This window comes from Cavia porcellus, unplaced genomic scaffold (assembly GCF_034190915.1).
Source record: "Cavia porcellus strain 051 isolate PalLab524CR breed Dunkin Hartley unplaced genomic scaffold, mCavPor4.1 scaffold_3, whole genome shotgun sequence".
NCBI lineage: Eukaryota > Metazoa > Chordata > Mammalia > Rodentia > Caviidae > Cavia > Cavia porcellus.
The window spans coordinates 95,021,031-95,042,359 of record NW_026947486.1 but is presented as its reverse complement, the minus strand read 5'-3'; the positions used below and the strand labels follow the sequence as shown (position 1 = coordinate 95,042,359).

The 21,329-nt window shown below is 37.9% G+C and overlaps 2 long non-coding RNA genes across 3 annotated transcripts in view; one reads left to right on the top strand and one right to left on the bottom strand.

The window, feature by feature from the left end:
* The window catches only part of LOC106025919 (uncharacterized), an 86,786-nt gene that overhangs the window by 24,924 nt on the left and 40,533 nt on the right, over positions 1–21,329 (top strand). Inside the window, exons 2-3 of the long non-coding RNA XR_001199509.3 lie at positions 9,173–9,271; positions 11,081–11,194. This is a non-coding gene — a long non-coding RNA (uncharacterized LOC106025919). The remainder of the gene's footprint in view (positions 1–9,172; positions 9,272–11,080; positions 11,195–21,329) is intronic.
* The window catches only part of LOC111754786 (uncharacterized), a 40,916-nt gene that overhangs the window by 15,545 nt on the left and 4,042 nt on the right, over positions 1–21,329 (bottom strand). The window contains exon 1 of one of the 2 annotated variants that reach the window (XR_010046656.1): positions 19,458–20,933. The exons of the other annotated variant lie outside the window; for it this stretch is intronic. This is a non-coding gene — a long non-coding RNA (uncharacterized LOC111754786). Of the gene's footprint in view, positions 1–19,457; positions 20,934–21,329 lie in introns of those variants that run through there. 2 annotated transcript variants of the gene reach the window in all.

The following is a 21,329-nucleotide window of genomic DNA, read 5'->3' as shown; positions in this document are numbered from 1 at the left end:
CAAGAGGTAATATTTGAATTGACTGATGTTGTATACATGCCACATGTATGCTGGAATGTCCTGGACACCCTATCAGAAGCATGCCATCAAGTATTCGTCAACCATTTTCTGTGACTTTATAGTGTGTGTGTGTCACATGTAAGGCTGATGACATTCTCTCAAATTAAAGAACACTTGGCAAAGATTCACCAAATAGCTATGTGCTGATAAGGAAGAAAAGTACTACCATAAAACATTTCAAATTCCTGTTTCTACAAAAGAAGACCAAGAAGGAGGAGGAGGAAGAGGAAAGCAGAAGAAAAAAGAAGAAAGGGGTATAAAATTACAGTGGCATGAATTGTTTCAACGAACTGGACAAAATGCAAGGCAGCCTCATTTTTTGGCATCTTTGTCTCTGGGCAGCATTTTTTTCAGGCGCGAAGGGCGGGAGAAAAGCAGCAGCGTACAGCATTTGTGCCCAAACAAGGAGCTCTACTGCCATCGCGTGGAAAGACTTTTATCGTACCTGGCGCCATTACAGCCCTTTTCCCATGAGGCCTAGCTGTTGGAGGACAGTCCCTCTAGTAGCAAAATAGAACCCGCTTGGACTCCATGGGGGGCTCCCAGTCCTCTCTTAAGGCTCTAAGAGATATCTGGACACTGGTGCTCATTTGGTTTAGAATCTGGAGTGCAAGGAACACGGGTTGCAACAAGAGCTGCCAGGAGATACTTAAGCAAGAACTTGCTATCCGGTCTTGTCTATGCTCAATTTGGAATCTTGATCTGTTAGCAAATATCTCAATATAAGCGGTTTTAGAACACTTGAAGTCTTAGCTATACGCCCCTGACTAGAGATTCAGGAGCACCCAGTGTACCCGTGTGTGAAAGGTGCACCAAATTCTAGAGCCTGATTCAACTTCAGCTGGCTGAAAAGATTCAGACTTCAGAATGGGAATGCCAACTGGAGCAGGGAGGGGAGATGAAAAATTCTCCCCATTCAGGAAAGGCAAAAGCTACAATGGAGTTACGACTGATTTCTCAGGTCTAGAAAAAAGTTCAAAGTTTTAATCTTGTCCCTAGTCTCGTTAGAGAGCAAACCTAAGTATCAAAGAGAAAAGGACTCTGATTACTATAGCATGATTTCTATTCCCAAGCCTCAAGGACTTTGATTTCCTCTAGATACAAACTGTCTGTGCTGTACTTTCTTAGGAATTCACCTGAGTAGGCATTTGGGAGGAAATCAGAATTTAAAATAAAACTTTCTGTTTTCTATTGTTCTGGGGTTTTTTGGGTGTGTGTGTGTGTGTGTGTGTGTGTGTGTGTGTGTGTGTGTGTGTCTGTGTCTGTTTTGTTTTGAACTCAGACCCTTTTCATGGTGCTATATTCCCAGCCCACCATATTTATTTGTTTTGAGACAGGATCTCATAAACTGGGCTCAAATTTGTGATCTTCATGCCTCAGCCTCCCAGAGTACTGAAATTACAGGAATTTTTTTCTCTAGGATCAAAATTTGAAAAGAACATGAGTGTCTGATAACTTTGTATATCATTATGCATGTATGCACATTTACATGAAGCTGCTGTCAATGATTATGTCAGAAATGAGATTAGCAATGAAGCATTTACAGTTTTTCACCAATGTAATATTCTAAGAGACTTTTCAAGAAACTGATATTACATTTATAGTTTGAGAATAATATAGAACAGATATATGCCAAAGAAATGGTGATGCAAAATGCTTGATTGAGCTCCGGAAACTAAGCAATCTGCATTTCAAATTGAACATAGGAAGTAAGACATATCCACATGTTCAAATTACTTGTTTCCTAGTTGTGGCTTTCTGTAATTTCTGCAATCTAAATGCTCTTTGTATGCATGGCTACTGTCCTAGGACAGATTCTTTTCAAAAAAACATATAATTTGGTGAAATATCAAAAGAAAGAAGGCCCACCCAGAATATTTGCAAGTAATCTTTTTTTTTTTTTTTTTTTGTCTTTTTCGTTTTTACCGGTACCAGGGATCGAACTTACGACTGCCTGCTTGCAAGGCAGGTGCTTATGCCGCTGAGCTAAATCCCCAGCCCCTTTACAAGTAATCTTTAGGAATACAATCGTAGTTCCATTCACAAATGCTTTTATTTGCAAGCAATTCTACTTGCAAACAGAATCATTTGGCAAAATTTTGTTTTTGTTTGCAAACCACATAGGATACCAAATATGGCCACAGCCATCTTTCCCACACAAACACAAATGTGGCCATCTTTGTCAAAATTGAGAAACAAATTAAGGTCGTATACTGAAGTAACACTTGTGTTTGTGAACTGAGTAACATTTACAAAATGTTCAACCAGTGATAACTGCAGAAAGCATACTTGAACACTGGAGTTACCCAAGAATGAGAACTTTGAAAAAGAACTTTTTATATTTGTGAGGGAATACATATATGCATGATAAAGATGTTTTAAAAATGCTTAATGGGATGCAGAAAATATTTACTTGGCTTTATACAGTCTCAGCATTTGAACACTTTGCCATTAGTACTAAATGGCATTTGTAAGCTTCTTGGGTGATAAGGTACTAAGCAGAGCAGATTGTCAACAAATTCAAGTGTGTATGTGAATGATTTAGGAAACTGTAAAAGATAATGATTATGTTAGAACTTCCTTTAATGCACACTCATTATGTCCAAGAAAAATACGTTTATATACACACATATATAACTGTACATATTTAATACCTACATTGTTTTATTTTGTGAAAGAAGGTCTCATGTAATCCAAGATGGCCTTGAGCTCCCTGTTAAGCCAAAGCTGGCCTTCAACTCCCAATGTTCCTGCCTCAGATTCCAAGTGCTGGAATGACAGGCCTGGGCCACCATGCCTGGATAATAATTAATACGTTTTATTCATGGTGACTTACAGTGTCAGGACATTCTATATATACATTCATTCTTATTTATTTTAGAACTGTTCATGAGAATCTATAGTTAATTTAAAGTACAGGGGTGAATTCCCTTCAAACCTTTAAAAAATGTACACCTGTTTTGATCCCAACCACAGTGTATAAATTGAACCAATCTGGGTTTTGTTTTTGTTTTTTTGGTACCAGGGATCAAACTCATGACCTTGCGTTTGCCAGGCAGGCACTTACCACATTTAGCTAAATCCCAGGCAACTGAATCAATCTGAACAAAAGATTTGTGTATGTGTGTATCTAAATACCAAAGTATTAAAAGTATGCAATAAAGTAATAAAATAGGTTGTCACTTGTCTCAATAGCCTTAAGATATAATCTTGTATAAATAAGAATATAGACTATTTTAAGTTGTCAGTAATTCAACACAAAAGGTGAGAAAGTACAGGTGGACTCTCTAGGAGGAAAAGCAGGTCAAAGGCTACTTAAAATTGTTGATTGGTACCTCAGTATTACTTATTTCCAGGGATCAATTCCCTCTCCCATGTGGGCCTGATACTAACTGCCTAAAGCACAGAATTAGATGTCAGGTAAATGTGTTGAGTGATAAAAGAGCAGAAGTGAGATAGCAATATAATTTCTGAGAAAGTAAGATTCCTGTTCAAAAGGGTTGAGTTTAGGCCTCAATTTGGTTTCACAAAGAAACAAAAGCAAAAGCACGGTGGAGTGAGCTAGTAGCTCTGGAATGGACAAAATCCAAGGCAGCCATCTTTCCTCGAGCCTCTTAAATCGCGTTTTTTTCAGATTGAAAGGGCGGGAGAAGAGCACTGGCCGCAATGCTTGTGCCCACAAGTGGAGCACTACTGCCATCGTGCGGACAGAGTTTCAGTCCATCAGGTGCCATGACAGTTTCCTTCCCATAAAGCCTAGCTGTTGGAAGGTCCAGCGTGTAAGGAGATTGTAAAGGTGTGGACTCCAGGCGCGGCCTCTTTGCCTTCTCGTAAGACCCTGGAAAAGACCTAGCCATTGCTGTTAGCTCGGTGTATAACCTGGGGAATGAGAGACCACAAACTGGACAGCAGCTACCAGAGCCGCCATCACAGGAAGCCATGGGGCGGGGCCTCGGGTTCCTCTTAGTACTGGACAAAGGGACCCCACTATGACAAGTAAAGGGTCTTATCGCACATGCAGCCTTTTCTTTGTGGCCAGAGTTTGCAGGCGGAAGCCAAGTGTGGAATCGCATACCAAAATTCCAGCATTGACACAGGAAAATCATGAATTTGAGGTCAGGCTGAGCTAAATAGTGAGTTCAATGTCAGCCTGGACTGCATAGCAAGACCTTGGCTTTAAAAAAGAAGAAACATTGGCAGTCCAGCCTGTGGTTCAATCCCCAGTACAGCCACCACAACCACTACCACTATACAAAAAATAAACTAAAAAGGCAGGCCTTTACATGAGGTTACTGGAAAATGACATACAGATCCCAAGGTGGAGGAACCTGAGAACAGGAAGGGCAGGCAATTGCGGTTTGCATACAGAAGGAGCAAGTGTACTTGCTGAAGATCTCAGGTGCTCCTCATTGTCTGGAAGCCTCCAGGGCCTGACCAGAAAGTCAGAGAAGAGTTTGTTTTCTGCTGTAACAACTGTGCATAAGAACACTAGGACCAAGAACAGTTAAAAAGATTGGAGATCTACCTATAGTTGAAGACTCTGCCTGTTGCATTTGGCATTACCTGCAACCACACCTCTTGTCTTCATGCATGGCTAACATAGCAAGCGCGTTGTAAAGAAGCACGTTTGCTTCCAGAAATGCAAAGCAAGTTGCAAAAGTGATGCCAGTGAAAAGGGCAGAATAAGAGACTTCAGGACTTTATTCCTCCAGAAAAGCAGTCAAAAACAATGAACTCTGATTACATGGGCATTTTCTCATTAAGGCAACAGACATGTATGAGAAACTTTATGGTTGGTTGGATACTGAAGGGTGAAAGACCAAAAGCCTTGGCTGTAAAATCACGAGGAAGGAAACAAATGCCTACACTGGTCACTTGCAGTAAACTTTGTACTGGAAGTTCTAGTCAAATAATTAGGCAAGAAATATACAGAAAAGTCATCAAAATTGGAAGGAAGAAGGAAAAAGGTCTTTGACGGTCAATTCTATGATCTCATACAAAGAAAATACTTAAAGATTAACAAATTAGTGCTAATAAACGAATGCAGCAAATATTGTAGGACAGGAAATGAACTTATAAAACTCAGACATAGAGCTGGACACAGTGTCTATGCCTATAATCTCAGCACCCAGGAAGCTGAATTCAAGGCCAACCTGAGCTGCAGAGGAAAACCTTGTTTCAAAAACAAACAAATACAAATCATTCTGATTTTTACAGGCATGCAGTAGCAACAAACAATCTGAAACCAATTCCATTTACATAGCATCAAAATTATGAGTATATTTAGGGCAGTATTCTGCTAAAGAGATAAAAGACTTGTATTTGAAAATTATAAAATATTACCAAAGGCATTGAAAGTGACTTAATTCAATTAAAAGGCACCTTGTGTTCATGAATTGGAAGACCCAGTATGATTAAGATGTCAGCCAAGTGTGGTGGCGCATACCTGAAATCCCAGCACTCAGGAGGCTGAGGTAGGAGGATTCCTGTGAGTTCAAGGCCAGCCTGAATTACATAGTGAGATCCTGTCTTTAAAAAAAAAAACTAAACCAAAGCAAACAAACCCCAAGAAGATGGCAGTACTAAAAAGGATGTACAGATTCAATGCAATCCCTTTCATTATCCCAATGATGACATTTGGAGAATTGAAGAGGATCCTAAATGTCCTTTGCAATTGCAACAGATGCAAATAGCCAAAACAGTGTCTTGTTTGTTTCAGACAAAGGCTCACTTTATAGTCCAGGATGACTTCAAACACTGGTTCCTTCTGCCTTAGCCTCCCCACTGCAAGAACTATATGGGTGTATTACTTACACCAGGCTCAAAACAGTTGTTGAGTAAGAAACACAAGGTTGAGGTCTCACACTTCCAGATTTCAAAACTTACTACCAGATCTATAGTAATTCTAGCAGTGCTCTACTCAGGAATAGTCATGGAGATCATTGGAATTTCTTCAGAGTCCAGAAATAAACCCATATGCTATGATCAGCTGGTTTTCATTAATGTTATTCAATGGAAGAATGAATAGACCTTTTCACAATTAATGCGGCAGCAATTGGTTAGTTACATACAAAACAATGCAGTGAGAACCCTGCCTCACGCCAGGTGCAAAAATGAACTCAAAATGTATCAAAGATCTAAACATAAAAGTTAGAAAGAAAATACAAGGGTAAATCTCAGATTTGGCAGTAGTTTTTTGGATATGCTACCAAAAGCAAAATCAATGGGAAAGAAATGAACTTCATCAGAATTCAAATATGTTTTGCAACAGTGGACATCATCAATGCATAAAGAGGCAGCTAGCCTAATAGAATATATTCCCAAAGCAATTACCTGAAAAACTTCTAATATCCAAAATACCTAAAAAAAAAACCCTCATCACTCAATAGAAAAAAGAGAACATAATTTCAAAAATAGACAATGGACTTAAACAGCGATTTCTCACAAGAAGTTATACAAATGACCAAAATCACATGCAAAGATTCTTTAATATTATTAATATACCCAAATATAAAACACCCACCTCATTTTAGCACTTCACATACAGTAAGTACACTGGGCACTGAAAATAGGGAAAAATCAAGTATTGGCAAAGAGTTGAAAAAACGAACCTTCCTACAGTGCTGGTTGGAATGCAACATTATGCAGCTGCTATGGAAAAGAGTTTGTGAATGCTCACAGCATTTAAATATAGAAGCATATGACATGGCAATGCCACTCATATAACCAAAAGAATTGAAAACAGGTACTAAAACAAATACTTTTACATATTGGTTTGTAATAGCGCTAGTAGAAATACCCAAAAGGAGGACAGAAGGTAAATGTCTTTGATGAGTCAATAATGATCATGTGATAAGTATATTCAGTCATTATTTTAAAGTGCACTACTGATGTAGCTTGCAAAATGAACGAACATCGAAAACATACTATGAGCCAGGGGTTCAGCTCAGCACCTGCCTGGCAAACACGAGGTCATGAGTTCAATCCCTGGTATAAAAACAAGAAAGAGAGAAAGAAAGAAAGAAAGAGAGAGAGAGAGAGAGAGAGAGAGAGAGAGAGAGAGAGAGAGAGAGAGAGAGAGGAAACACACTACGTAAAATAAACAACCACAAAAGCCCAAGTTTAGTGATGACTCCTTTTATATGACCCTCCCTCATATGGGTAACTCCATAGAGGGCAAAAGGGTGGCTGCTGGCAGCTGGGCAGGTCAGAGGGAAGGCGATGGGGAATTTCTACTTAATGGGTCCAAGACTCCCTTTTGTGGGAATTAAAATTATGCAATAGAGGAATATTCTGGCACAACATTATGAATGGTTTGAATGCCACTAAATTGCACACATTAAAATGGGTAATTTTATGTTACATGAATTTTACCTCTATTTTAAAAAGTGACAATATTTTTTAAACATGTCAGCCGTCTCGAGAAAATTATATTTGAAATGTATTCAAGTTGTAAGAACACTTGCATTAACAATTATGCTATGGTAAAATTTGAACGTTTCTTTATGAAGCTACCTATTATATATGCATCAAGGAAAGATAATACACGGCACAGACTTTTATTTTTCACTACTGAGGAATGAACTCAGAGCCTTTGCAGTGAGCTACGCATCCCCAGTCCTTTTATTTATTTATTTATTTAAATTTGTTTATTTGAGGCAGCATCTTAATAAGTCTCTTAGCAGCCCGGGCTAGGATCCAATTTTCCATCCTCCTGACTCAGGCTCCAAGAGTGCGGGGAATTAGAAGCCTGTGCTAAATTCCCAAGCCTCCTCTCCCCTCACCCCTGCCGCCCACCCCATCATACCCCCTGTCTGGCTCACCGATATTTAAAAAGTATTTATTTCTTCTCACTGTGATTAACCTTCCAAATACTTTTTATCTTATCATTTCATAAAGGGATAGAGTGAAATGCATAAAAAAAATCAAGCAGTAGAAAATATGCTTTGGTATGGATATGTCAATGGTGGAGTAAGGCCTGTGTAAAGTGGTAAATACATGTAACTATATCTAAAGAGACATGACGTGAGCTGTGCATAGGTACATCCATTTGGATGCACACACAAATTCAAAAACCGGTGTATTTGTGATCATAGTGTTACCCTGAGAATGTACTTGTATTTTTTGAATTTATACGAATTTAAACAGACATTAATGAAACATGGGAGCTGCATGTGAATGGTGACAATATCCATCTTTAAGTTCTCTCAGGGAACATCTCAGTCTACCTGAATATGAGGTGCCAATATTAAGCAATTCTTTCTGAAATTTGCTTTCTTTCTTTGTGGCCTTTAAAGACAATTTTAAAATCACTCCTGAGGCTGAGACAGGAAGACCACACTAAATTCCATACCAATTTGAAATACATAGGAAGTTAAGGTCAATATGGAATTCATAAAGTGACCCTGTCCTAAAAATTTTAAGAAAAAAAAATTTTAAGACCAAAATTTAAGTAAAACATGTTTTTCTTTTCAGTTTTGAGGACAGAAGCCCGGCTCTTTCTACTAAGCTATGTCCTTAGCCCCTTTAAAAAATAATTTTTATTTTAAGACAGTTTCTCCATAAGTTGCTGATTTGCGCAGGCTGGGCTTGAACTTATGATTCTCCAGCTTCAGCCTTGAGAGTGCTGGGATTACAAGCATTTGTATTCAACAGGGCTCTAAGATGGAACCTTGTGAAGAATTTAAAACTCTTTTTTTTTCTAGCATAAATGTATATTTATATAATATGTGAAATATAATTATATAATTATACATAGAGAGAGAAATGGTTTTTATGGATAAAAATGTTAAATGGGATCTTAATATTTTCTGATGAATACATCTATAAAAAGGTCTTTGCAAAGCAAATGTGTACTTTCTAAAGTCTAGGATTTCTAAATATTTTATGACAATATGAAAAACTTTCTGTGAATCAGAAGTGACAGTGTCCATTCTAAAACTCAATTAGTAACTAAAAATAATTCAAATTCAAATAATGTGGAGTTTTACTGTCTACTTAGAACTTTTTCGGTATGTATTGAAAGAATGGGAATAGATATACAAATAGTGATTAATACAAAACTTTATTTTTTTTACTTATTTTTTGTCTTTTTCCTTTTTATCGGTACCAGGGATTGAACTCACAACTGCCTGCTTGGAAGACAGGCGCTTATGCCACTGAGCTAAATCCCCAGCCCAATACAAAACTTTATGACTTCGCTTGTTTCTTGGTGAGCAACTTTATTATTTTCTGAATGCTTTCAAAGGTCCCAGTCCAATATAGCAACGAGAATATACACTGGTTCCTAAAACAAAAACATTAAGCGGCAAAGGAACTAGCGATAGGCTACTTAATAATGTGGGAAAATATCTGCACTCTAATGTTAAAGAATGAAATTATATCAAATTAAAAGGCTTTTGCACAACAAAGGAAACAACCTACAGAGTTTAAAGACAAAGTACAGAATGGGAAAAATCTGGCAGAGAGACTAACAACTCTAAAAATTAAGACCTCCCAAAATAAAAAATGGGCAACTGAAATGAAATATTTAAAAATAGGCAACTGAAATGAGCAGACACTTCCCAGAAATGCAGATGGCTAATAAATACGTGAAAAAATGTTTCAATATCTCTGGCCAATGAAGAAATGAAAATTAATACAATCCTGAGATACTACCTCGCTTCAGAAAGAATGGCTGTCATCAAGAAATCGAATACTAACAAATGCTGGTGAGGATGCCTAGGAAAAGAGAACTCTTCCACATTGTTGGTGGGACTATAAAGTAGTACAACCACTGAAAATCAGCATGGAGATTCCTCAGAAAACTAAAAATAGAAATTCCATTCAATCTAACTCTTTGTCTTTTAGTTATCATCCTCAGAGAGTTAAAGACATCACACATACACCCATGTTTACAGCAGTACAATTTGTAATACTTATATCATGGAAAAGATCTATATATCCATCAATAGTTAAATAGATAAAGAAAATAAGACCTATATATCCATCAATAGTTAAATAGATAAAGTGGAGTACTACTCAGTCATAAAGAAGGGTAAATTTGTGTCATTTGTAAAAAAATGAATGCACCTTGAGACCACAATGTTAAGTAAATCACACACACAATCCTAAATATTGCAGTGTTTCTTATGTGAAAAAACCCAAGTATAAGTAATATAAAGACCAAATATAATGGATAATAGGAAACAGGAGATAGATCTTTTGCTAAAGGAAAGTTGACAAAACTACAGAAGGATGGGAGGGCAGGGAAAATAAAAAGAAGATATGTTACATACATGTACCAACCCTCTCCATGTGTGAAATCATTATGTACAGCAAATAGAAACAAATAAACATTAAAATAAAAAATATAAACAAAGGTATGGATTGTGGGTGTGAAGTAGCATCTTATTGTGGTTTTAAATTTTTAATTTATTTTTGCATTTCCCTAATGGCTAATTATGTTGAGTATCTTTTGATGTACTTATTGGCCATTCTGATGTCTTCAGACAAATTTCTGTTCAACACTTTTGTCCACATTTTTCAATTGATTGTTTTTCAGTACTGAGTCATAAGTGTTCTTTATATTCTCAATACAAGTTGCTAACTATACCTGATTTACAAGCATTTTCTGCCATTCCATAGTAGCCTTTTTCTTTTTTCATGTTATTCACTACAACACAATTTTTTATTTTCTCAGAAGGCTGAAGTCAGAGTTTTGTAAGTTCTAGCCCAGCCTGGGTTAACTTAGACACTTAGAGAGACTCTATCTCTAAATAATAAAGAAATACATAAAATCTTATAAGCTGTTACTTGTGATCAAAGAGGATTTTTTAGCAATTCTACTGTAGCATAGAATTCATTCTTAGCCTCTTGAGAAAATATACTCTATTTGGATGTCACCATGACCAAGGTCAGAATGTAGACTAGAATTTGCCGGAATCAGAGAAGTGTGACAGGATGGTGACCAAGTGTCCTAGTGCTCAGATTTGTTCTTCTCCAAGTTCTTAGGTATAAACACATTTTTTGTCCTTCCTAGGCATGGATCCCCAACACTTGACCCTTCAATTTCAGAAGCCAATTTGAAACAAAGGGGCAGAATGCTGCAGGAAGAAAGTGGAAATGACAAGACTTGGGTCATGTGAATGTTGAGGTAATGTTGAGTGCAGAATGGTCTTGACTGGGTCTTGGGACAAACTGGACTTATACAAGATGTTTTCTTTTGTCCTACATGGATTTTAATACTCTAAAACTTTTCAGTTGAGTTTCTTTTACCCAGCATAGATTCTCCCTATGTGGTTCAGGCTGGCCTTGAGGGCACTATGCAGCCTAGGCTGTCCCTAGACTCCTGGAAATCCTCCTGACTCAGCCTCCTGAGTGCTGACATTACAGGCATGTGCCAGGATGCCTGGCTTGTAAGCCATTTCTTGAACTAAGATTACATTCATGAGAATCAATCTAGAATGAATATGTGCAATATAATTGTTGTTGCACACAAGGTTTATTGAGCTCCTGGAAATAAGTGATCTGTTTGCAATGAAACATAGGAAAATGGAATATTTATAACATGCATGCATTTTAAAATTACTTGTTTCCTATTTGTGGCATTAGCTATGACCTAGCTGAATTTTTCCCTTTAGTGGTACTGGAAATTGAACCCAGATTCTTCCAATGGAGCTACATTCCCAGCTTTTATTTTACATGAGCTTTATTTGGAGGCAGGTTCTCAGTACATTACTAAGTTGCCCAGGCTAGGCTTATACTTGACACCCAGCATGCTTCAAGCTGGGGGCACAGGCCTGTGTTACCAGGCCAGGCTGTCTGCACTTTTTTATGCATGGCTTCTGTACCTGGAAATACTACCAAGGAGGACATACAATTTTAAGAGATGCTAAAAAGAAGGGGAGAGTCTTTAAAAAATAATATTCAAAATAATATTTAGGAATTTTAAAAAGAATACCTAACATGTTTACAAAGCATTCCACCAGTAATAAATGCAGAATATGTATTTGAACATTGGATCTATAAAGGAATGGGAACTTTAAAAAGACTTTCTTTCCCTTTAGAAAAAGTTATTAGTACATGTTTGTAGTTCATGCAGTTTGTAATTATACTGTGGAGTGGTTACACATAGGTAAGTTGTTTTTTTAAGTCCCTTTCCTGTTCCCTCCCTGTCCTTCTTTCTTCCTCTGTCCCATGTCATTTTCCATTCCTGCTGATGTTAACCTTAGCTAATGTTATAGCATATAATATTTACATTAATTGAGGTTATTAGGCTCCTGCACATGGCATATCTTTTTTTTTGGTACCGGGAATCAAATTCATGACCTCGCGCTTGCCAGGCAGGTGCTTATGCCACTAAGCTAAATCCCTGGGCCATGGCATATCTTTAATCTACTTACCCCCCCCCCTTTTTTTTTCTCCTTGCCCTTGCATCTATTCCCTTGAACAAATTCCCTATTGCAAGAGATCCATCCTCCATCCCTTTCTATCTATCGTTTATTATTTTCTTTTTATCTTGTCTCATTCAGATGAGAGATACCATATGGCATTTAAGCTTGAGTGTCTAGTTTATTTCATTCAACATTATACATTCCAGGTGCATCCATTTTCCTATGAATTTCTTAAATCTGTCATTCTTTATAGCTCAGTAGTATTCTATTTTACACAGATACCCTATTTTCTTTATCCAATCAGCTGTTGATGGACTGTTTTCAGGACTTAGTTATTATGAATTGTGTTACTATAAACACTGGTATGCGTATGTCACTACAGTATGATGACATAAGCTCTTTGGGGAAGATACCTGGAGGGGGATTCTGGGTCTTGTGGAGTTTCTAATTTCAGTTCTTTGAGAAATCACCAAATTGATTTTCATAATGGTTATACTATTTTACATTCCCAAACCAATGAAGGAGGGTTCCTTTTTCACCACCATGGCTTCACCAACGTTTGTTATTGTTTGATTTTTTTTATAATTGCCACTTTTTCTGGAATAAGATTGAATCTCAACATTGCTTTGTGTTTCTCTAGTGACCAGAGATGTTGAGCAGTTTTTTATATATTTGTTGACCATTCGTTTTTCTCCCTCTGTCTGTTCATTTCTCTTACCTATTTCTTGATGGGGTTTGAATTTTAAGTGGTTTAACTTTTTCTTTAGTTCTTTGTATTTTCTAGAAATTCGTCCTCTGAGGAGCTGGCAAAACTTTTTTTCCCATTTGGCAAGTTGTCTTTTCACTCTAATGACTGCCTATTTTACTACACAGAAGCTTTGTAGTTAATATAATCCCATTTGTTGATTGCTACTGTTATTTTTTGTGCATTTGAAATAGTCCAAAAAGTTGTCTTCATACGTGATATATGTGTGCTTTTCTTCTTGGTCAGCAAGTATTGTTTTCTAAATAACTGGCAAACAGCATGTTTGATGAAATATTGCAAGTCTTACAACTCAAAGATAAAAAATATAACGAAGAGAAATAAGGTAGTGACAGTATGAAGCCAAAAAGTATTTAATGGTAAAGAATGTGCTTTACTCCAATTTCAAATGAAGAAACAACTAGATAAAACTGTGATAAAACTCTAGGAGTTCACAGACATGGAAGCTTAGGTGTAACGCGTCATGGACCACATTATGGCATACAGGGATATAAGCTGTGTGAGCATCCTCTTATCTCCTGACAAAGAGTTGCCAGCCATGAAAGCTGAGAAAATGGTGGTGGACTTTCTGGTTGTACAGGAGAAAAGACGGGTCAAAAACCACTTGGAAGTGTCTGTTGGTAGCTCAGTCTGATCTTTAGGTACAATTTTTTATTCCATTTGGACCTGGAACCTTCTTACCGTATGAAAAATACAGAAATGCTTAGTGATAATAAACAGAGGCTCCAGGTGGGCCTGCTATTAATTTCCTCCTCCTTTTTTTCCCCTCTCTTCTTCCTCTTTTTTTTTTTTAGGACATGGTCTCTATATATTCCAGGCTAGTCTTGAACTCAGGTAGCTCAGGCTAGCCTGCAACTTGCAGTGATCCTCCTGCCCCAGCCTCCAGGGCAAAGGGATTAAAGAGTGTACCACCATGTCAGGCTGAGATTTAAATTTCTGACAAGAGGGTTCCTGATGAAGAGGTGTCCATATAGGGTTCTGTTTGATTTCCTGTTAAAACACACAAAACCCAATAAAGCAAACGCACAGCATTTATCTCAGTTCACTAGGGTAAACAAAATATAAGGAAACATTGTTTTCTGGCACCTGTCTTTGGGTGGCGTTTTTTTCGGACAGGGAAGGCGGGAGAGGAGGACTGAAAGCCAGCCCTGAGTGGAGCACTACTGCCCTCGCGCGGACAGAGTTTCTGTCCACTCTGCACTGTGGCAGTTCCCTTCCCATGAGGTCTAGCTGGTGGAGAAAGAGCCTGCCTGTAGCGCACTGGGGAAGGCTTAGAGTCGGGAAAGGGCTTCCTTACCTCCTGATTAAGGCCCCAAGAACCACCTAGACATTGGCGCTACTTGGGTATAGAAGCTAGGTGGTGCCCAGGGGTCTGGGGTGGAGCAGAGGCTGCCAGAGCTGCCATCACAGGAAGTAGTGGGGCGGCACTCAGGTCCACCCCAGTGTGTATGGGACAGAGGGACCCTGTTCACAGGGTGGCTCTTGAAGGTACTTGCCACCCATTCTGCCCTTGGAGCAAGAGTTTGCAGGCCAGAGCTGGGTGTGGTGGCATGTTCCTGTAATCACAACACAGAATCAGGAGAATCATGAATTGTCAGCATATGCCTGTAGTGAGTTCAAGGCCAGTGTGGATTACAGGGAGAGAATCTGTGTCAAAACGGGGACCACAGCAAAACCAGAAGTTTGCAGACCAAGGTAGCACTATAATTGAGTGATGCAGTACTTGCCTGGCAAATGTGAGGCCCTGGCTTTAATCTACGTGAACTATACACAGGAGTTATAAAGTGACATTATAATCATGCTATCAAAATCAGTACTATTGAAGACATGAAGATAAAGATTTTTTCACATACAAGAATCATTGAATAAAATGAACAGTTCTCTCCAGAAACTGAAAGGCAAAAGGGGTTAGCATTTATATTTCTAAAACAAACAATTGCCTATCAATAATTCCCTATCCAGAAAGACTAACTTTCATAACTATAAGTTAAACTGAGAATTCCTAAATAAAGACTTCATTGAGTTTGTGATTAAGGTATCTCATACTGCAAACAGAAAGTTGAATCCTTTACAATAAAATGTGAAGGCATTAGACAATAACTGTCCATCCAAAAGAAAACACATACCTACAGAGAAGAAATATGTGGGATGATCTAAAAATTTAAACACTCACCACAGTAAAAACACATTGCCATTAATCATCCTCAAAAAAAGCAAAAACAAACAAAAACAATCCCTTGCTTTGCATACACATATCTGATCCTTCTCACCACTTTGGGAAACAGTTCTGGAAGTCCTCTTTCATGAGGGTCTTTATTTATTTGGACTATTGTGCCTGCCTGCATGTCCTGAATCTGTTGAAAATAATTACCTTCCATCATTATTTTAACTTGGAGAAAGAGACAGAAGTCTCATTTTATCAGATCCAGTGAATAAGGATGATGAGGACACACTGTGAAGTTCGTATTTAATGGAAATTACTAAATGGTGGATTAATAGTCATCAAAAATATAGTGAATGCTTAAATTTTAAAAATTTATTACAGGAAAACATACTGCCATTAATTTCCCTCAGAATGCCCCCTTCGCTTCAAACATGCTTATCCAGTATTCTTTGGAATGTGTTTTTTATAGAAGCTAATAAATTATGTAATCAAAATTACTATACAATTAGGCAGTTAACTGTATCAGCCATGAAGGAAAAACTTGAAATAGACTCAAAAAGAAATGGGAAGAACAACAAAATGGTATAGTGGAAAACAAAAAATAATAATCACAAAAGAAGATAGTAACTGAAGAATTGCGAAAATAGTAGAAATAAGTCCTTCTTTATCAGTAATTTAATTAAGTGGATTAAACTTTCCCATTTAAAGGCAGAAATTAGTGAAAGTTTAAATAAGCATGATCAAACTATATGCTTTTAACAGGAAAGTGATTTTAGATCCAGTTCATAAATGGTTAAAAGTAAAAGAATTTCAAAAGATAGTCTATGCATGCAAACAACAATCAAAACAAATTTGGAACACTAATACTAACAGCACACAAAATACACTTTAAGACAAAAATTTTTTCAGGAGACAAAGATGGACATTTTATATGAATAAGATGGTCAATCTATCAAGATGTGACAATTTTATATAGACATATTCCCTTTACCAAAGAATCATCAGATCTGTGATGCAAAACTGAGCACAATTGGAAGGGGAAATAAGAGTTCTACAAAGATAGAGAATTCTGTATCCCACTTTGAAAAATGGATAGAACAACCAAGTAGAAGGAGAAAGGAGGATATGCACAACATTGTAAGCCAACTAGAACGAAAAGTGATATATAAAGCAGATTCCATCACCTACAATATAGCCAATTCTGTCTCCCCAGTAGTTCTGGGTTTTCTGACAAATTGTCCAGTGTCTCATTCCCCTTTGGTTTGGTTATGGTCGGTTTCATGGTTGGCCTATATATACTGTTAGAAATGTGGCATTGCCCATATCCAAAGAATAGAAATGGTATCAAGAAATTCAGCAAAGGGTCTACTTCAGTCTTGCAAGCCTGAGGGTGTGGCAAAGAGGCACCCCCAGGATGATTGCAGTGAGTAGTTTAACCCCTAGTATGCAGTCCCTTCCCTCTTTTCCTCATTGGCCTGGTCCTGGGGTCCTGGCACAAGCATCCCTACGTATCGCTGTGAGCTCCCTGGTCCTACTTCCATCTGAGTTTGGATTCATTTATAATATTTCCTGTTAATTACTTTGGGACTTGCCGAGGAGCAGTTGTTGTGTTTAAAAATTCTATGTGACATTGCAGTTAACGCATTTACTGTTTCTACTCAGCCTGAGCTAAAAGAATATGCTTTTCTTCTCCCTTCCCCTACTCTGCCTACATTCTATCTACAAAGGCTTTCATTCTAGTTTATTTCTCTACAAGGGCCTCTTTGCTTAGAGATTCACTAAAGGCATGAGCTTTGTAAGAAAAAGTTTTAACTGCCCAGTAATTTCTCCATTCAGAGTTAACTATTTCATCTTGAGAAATGGACAACTTTAATTGTGTTTTCCTTACAGTGTCAATTTCATTGCCATGAAAGAATACTTTGTAGACTCTGGTAAACATGCTCTATGGTTCTAACTGCCTTGTGAAAAGGGGAAACGTGACCTTTAACCTCCCCATCCTGTCCATTAAATAACACTCCAAGAAATCCAAGGTTGGATCAATTGAATTGCGCAGGTTGTCCCTTCTGCTCTCACAAAGTCTGAACCATTTTCTCTGTGTGCTGATCATTCCTACTCTACCTAAGATTTAGGGAAAAAAGCAAACTGTTGGACTTTGAAAATCAAACATGTAAGCTTGCTAATGACATGGAACAGAAATGGCAATGTGTGTTTTACTTTACTTCTAACATACATGATAACCGGCAACCAGCATATAAACATATAAATATTTACATACATGTATATATGGTGTAGCATGAGGTTATATGGATATGGTTGTATATCTGATAACCTATACCTCATGTATAACATTGCAGTGCATATACATGTGAAGCGGCCAGCAACGGTTGTTTGGAAAAAATCAACTATACAATCGAGCATCGCTGTTTGTTCTTCATCCATTTGAATATTCTAAGAAACTTTTCCAGAAACTAATATTACATCCATAATTTTAGAATCAACTTAGAGCAAATTATGTGCATAGGAAACATAAATATTTATAATATATCGACATTTTAAAATTACTTCTTTCCTGTTTGTAGTATTTACTGTGACCAGTTGCTTTTTATGAATGGCTACTGTGGTGAGATATATACTGATATAATTTTGAGAAATGTGAAAAAAAGAGGGGAATCTTAAAAGACTATCCCAAAGAATATATAGGAATAATCTTTAAGCGTAGTTAAGCTTACAAAATGTTCAACCTGTAATAAATGCAGAAAACAGATTTGAACACTGTGTGTACAAAAGAATGGAGAGTTAAGTCTTTCCAGTGGAAGGGACCACGAATGTATAATCAATACATTTTAAAACTCGAGATGCAGAAAACACTTACTTGACCTTATAAAGTCTCAGAATTTGAACATTTGTCATTAATATGAACTACTTTTGTAAGTCTCTTGAATAAGGCACTAGGCAGAAATCAAGAAATTTGTGTATAAAGGTATGAATATGGAAATTATAAAAGATAATGAAGGTTTTGTTAAATGCCTTCAGTGTGCATTCAATTATGTCTAATGAAAAATTTCACATTTTTAGATGCACATATTTAACAGCTACACTTTTTGTTTTGTTTTGCTTTGCTTTTAGAGACAGGGTCTATCTCTGTAGAGTGACTTTGCGCTCCCTATGTAATCCATGCTGAACTCAAACTCCCAATCTTCTTGAAGATTCCTGAACATAGGGATGACAGTCTTGTACTACCCACCTCCTGCTCTAAATAGGTACATTTTAATCATGATGACAGTATCTCCAGACTTTCAGGAGCCATAGTAATGAATGTTTTTATGTTAAAATATATGAATGCATTCCCTTCAAAATCTTAAACACCTATTTTATCCAAATCACAATGTACACATTAATCCAATTTTAATATTGGGTTTTTTTGTGTGTGAGCCGAATATTGAAATATATGGGGGGAAGTAATACAAAAGGTTATCACTTGTCTTAATAGGTGGTATGATACTGCTTTTTTCTTGGTCAGTACTTACTATTTTGTAAATATTTTGCAAACACCATGCTTGATGAGAAAGCTTTGCAAGTCTGATATCTAAAAGTCTAAATAGAACATAAACATATGAAGTAAATTCCAAAGAAGTTGTAAAACAGTAGCAAAAAAAATTGCCTCAAGAAACTGTTCGAAAGGAGAAAGGAACCAGGATGGATGAAAGGAGAAAGGATGGCAGATTATGGAAGAGTGACACAAGCTCTCTGGGTCTCCTCTTGTGACTCGACAAGGAGTTGCCAACCATTCAACACAAAAAGTGACAAAATGGAGGTGGACTCTAATGTCCAGAAAGGCAGCTCAAAGGCCACTTGGAGTTCTCCAGTGGTAGCTCATGATCTCCAAAGATCAATCAATTCCTTTTCCCATTTGGGCCTAGAACCTTGGCTGTCAAGTGGAAGCACTGAGTTAATAATGAGCCGAGGCACACAGATTACTTGGGATGGCAATTTAACTTCAGACAAAAGTAGATTCCTGAACAGCTGTGGAGTAAGAAAATCAAAAGTGGATATAGGGTTTAGTTGGTTTTCAGGTAGAAAACGTAAGCCAACTCACCAGAGAGTGAAATTAAGGCACCAGGCTGCTAAAAACTCAAAGCAACCAAGTTTCCTGGCATTTGCCTCTGGATGGAGTTTTTAAGACTGGAGGGGCGATAGAAGAGTGCTGGAGGGCAATGCTTCTGTCCATAGCCAGAGCGCTACCGCTTCTTGCCGCAAGTTTCAATACAAAGAGCGCCATGATGGCTTTCTTCCCGTGAGCGTTCCTAGCTCAAGAAGGTCCTGCTGGTAACCAGTTGGAAGAGGCTTGGACACTAGGCTCAGCCTCCTGGTCTCCTTTTGAGGCCTCACAAGAAATCTGGACCCCGAAGGCACCTCACTGGAGAACCTGTCTTGTGAGAGGACTGATGTGGACCGGCAGCTGTCAGGTTTACTGTATTTGGAGGTGGTAGGGAGGAGCCTTAGTCTCTCCCCTTGTAGAAGGAACAGGGAGGAGCCACTGTGAGACAAAGGGGAGGGGGCTGTAGAGAACGCCTGTCACCTGTTCCTGCTCTTTAGTGTAACAGTTTGCAGGCAAAACCTGGGTGTGACAGTATGTTTCTGTAATCCCAGTAATGATTCAGGAGGATCATGAACTCAAGACTAGTTTGGACTACATAGCAAGACTTGGTCTTAAAAATAATAATTTTTTAAAAGTTAAGAGTTTGCAAGCCAGGCTGAGGATATAGCTGATTGGCAAGTTTTTGCCTGTCATGTATCCCCAGTCCCCAGTACTACAGTCCTTAGTACCACAAAACAAACACAGCATGCCTTTAAGTGATGTAAGTGGGCTATGGTGCAGGGAATTCTAGAGAACAGCAAAACCAGACCTCTTCCAGGTGTCATACAGTAACACCAGGTGTATTTGCTGAAGGTCTCAGGTGCTCCCTATTGGGGTGGGGGTACTGAAGAGGCCACAGAAGAGTTGTATCTTCTTCTATATAAACTGTGGAGGACCGAGAACAGTTAAAAGGATGGGAGATCAACCTACAATTACAAAGTCCTTGACATTACCTGTGGCTCAGCATCATGTCTCATAGGTGGCTGTCATAGTAGGTACATAATAAAGAACCAAGTTTGCTTCTGGAAAAGCAAAGTAGGGAGTGAAATAATTTCAAGGAAAGTGGCAGAATAAAATAATTTTATCCCTCGAGAAAAGCAGCCAAAAACAATGAACTATGATTAGAAGGGTGTTTTCCCATCATACAGCTGGTAATATACTCAAGGGTGAAAGATTAAAAGCTTTGCCTTGATATCGTGAGCAGGAAAAAAAGGTTCACTTCATTCTCTTGCAGTGGAATTTGTATCAGAAGTTCTAGCCAAGGTAACCAGGCAGGAAAAATATAGAGAAGGCATCTGAATTGGAAGAAGAAAAATGATTACTGCCAATTCCATGATATTGTACAAAGAAAATCCTTAAAAATTTTAAAGGCCCTATGAGACCTAATAATCTAATGCATCAAACAGTGCTGGGCAGAAAAGCCACTCAGCAAAATCAGGTGTAGTGGTGGGTGTGGGGGTGCATGCCTTGAATCTTTAAGTATGAAGTGGGGGGCAAGAGGGTCTTGAATCTAAGACAAGCCTGAGCTATGGAAAGAAACTGTATCAAAAAACAAACACAAATCAGTCACATTTGCATACGTATACACTAGCTGTGAGCAACCTGAAAATTCAAGGAAATCAGTTTCATTTATAATAGCATCAAAATAAATAATAGGCTCTGGATAAGTTTCTGCTAAAGAGAAAGAAGACTAGCATATTACAAATGATAAATTATTGCTGAAGGAGTTCAAGATGATTTGATCATATTAAAATAAACACTCTAGCTGGGGATTTACCTCAGTGGCCTAAGCGCCTGCCTGGCAAGTGCAAGGTCATGAGTTCAATCCTC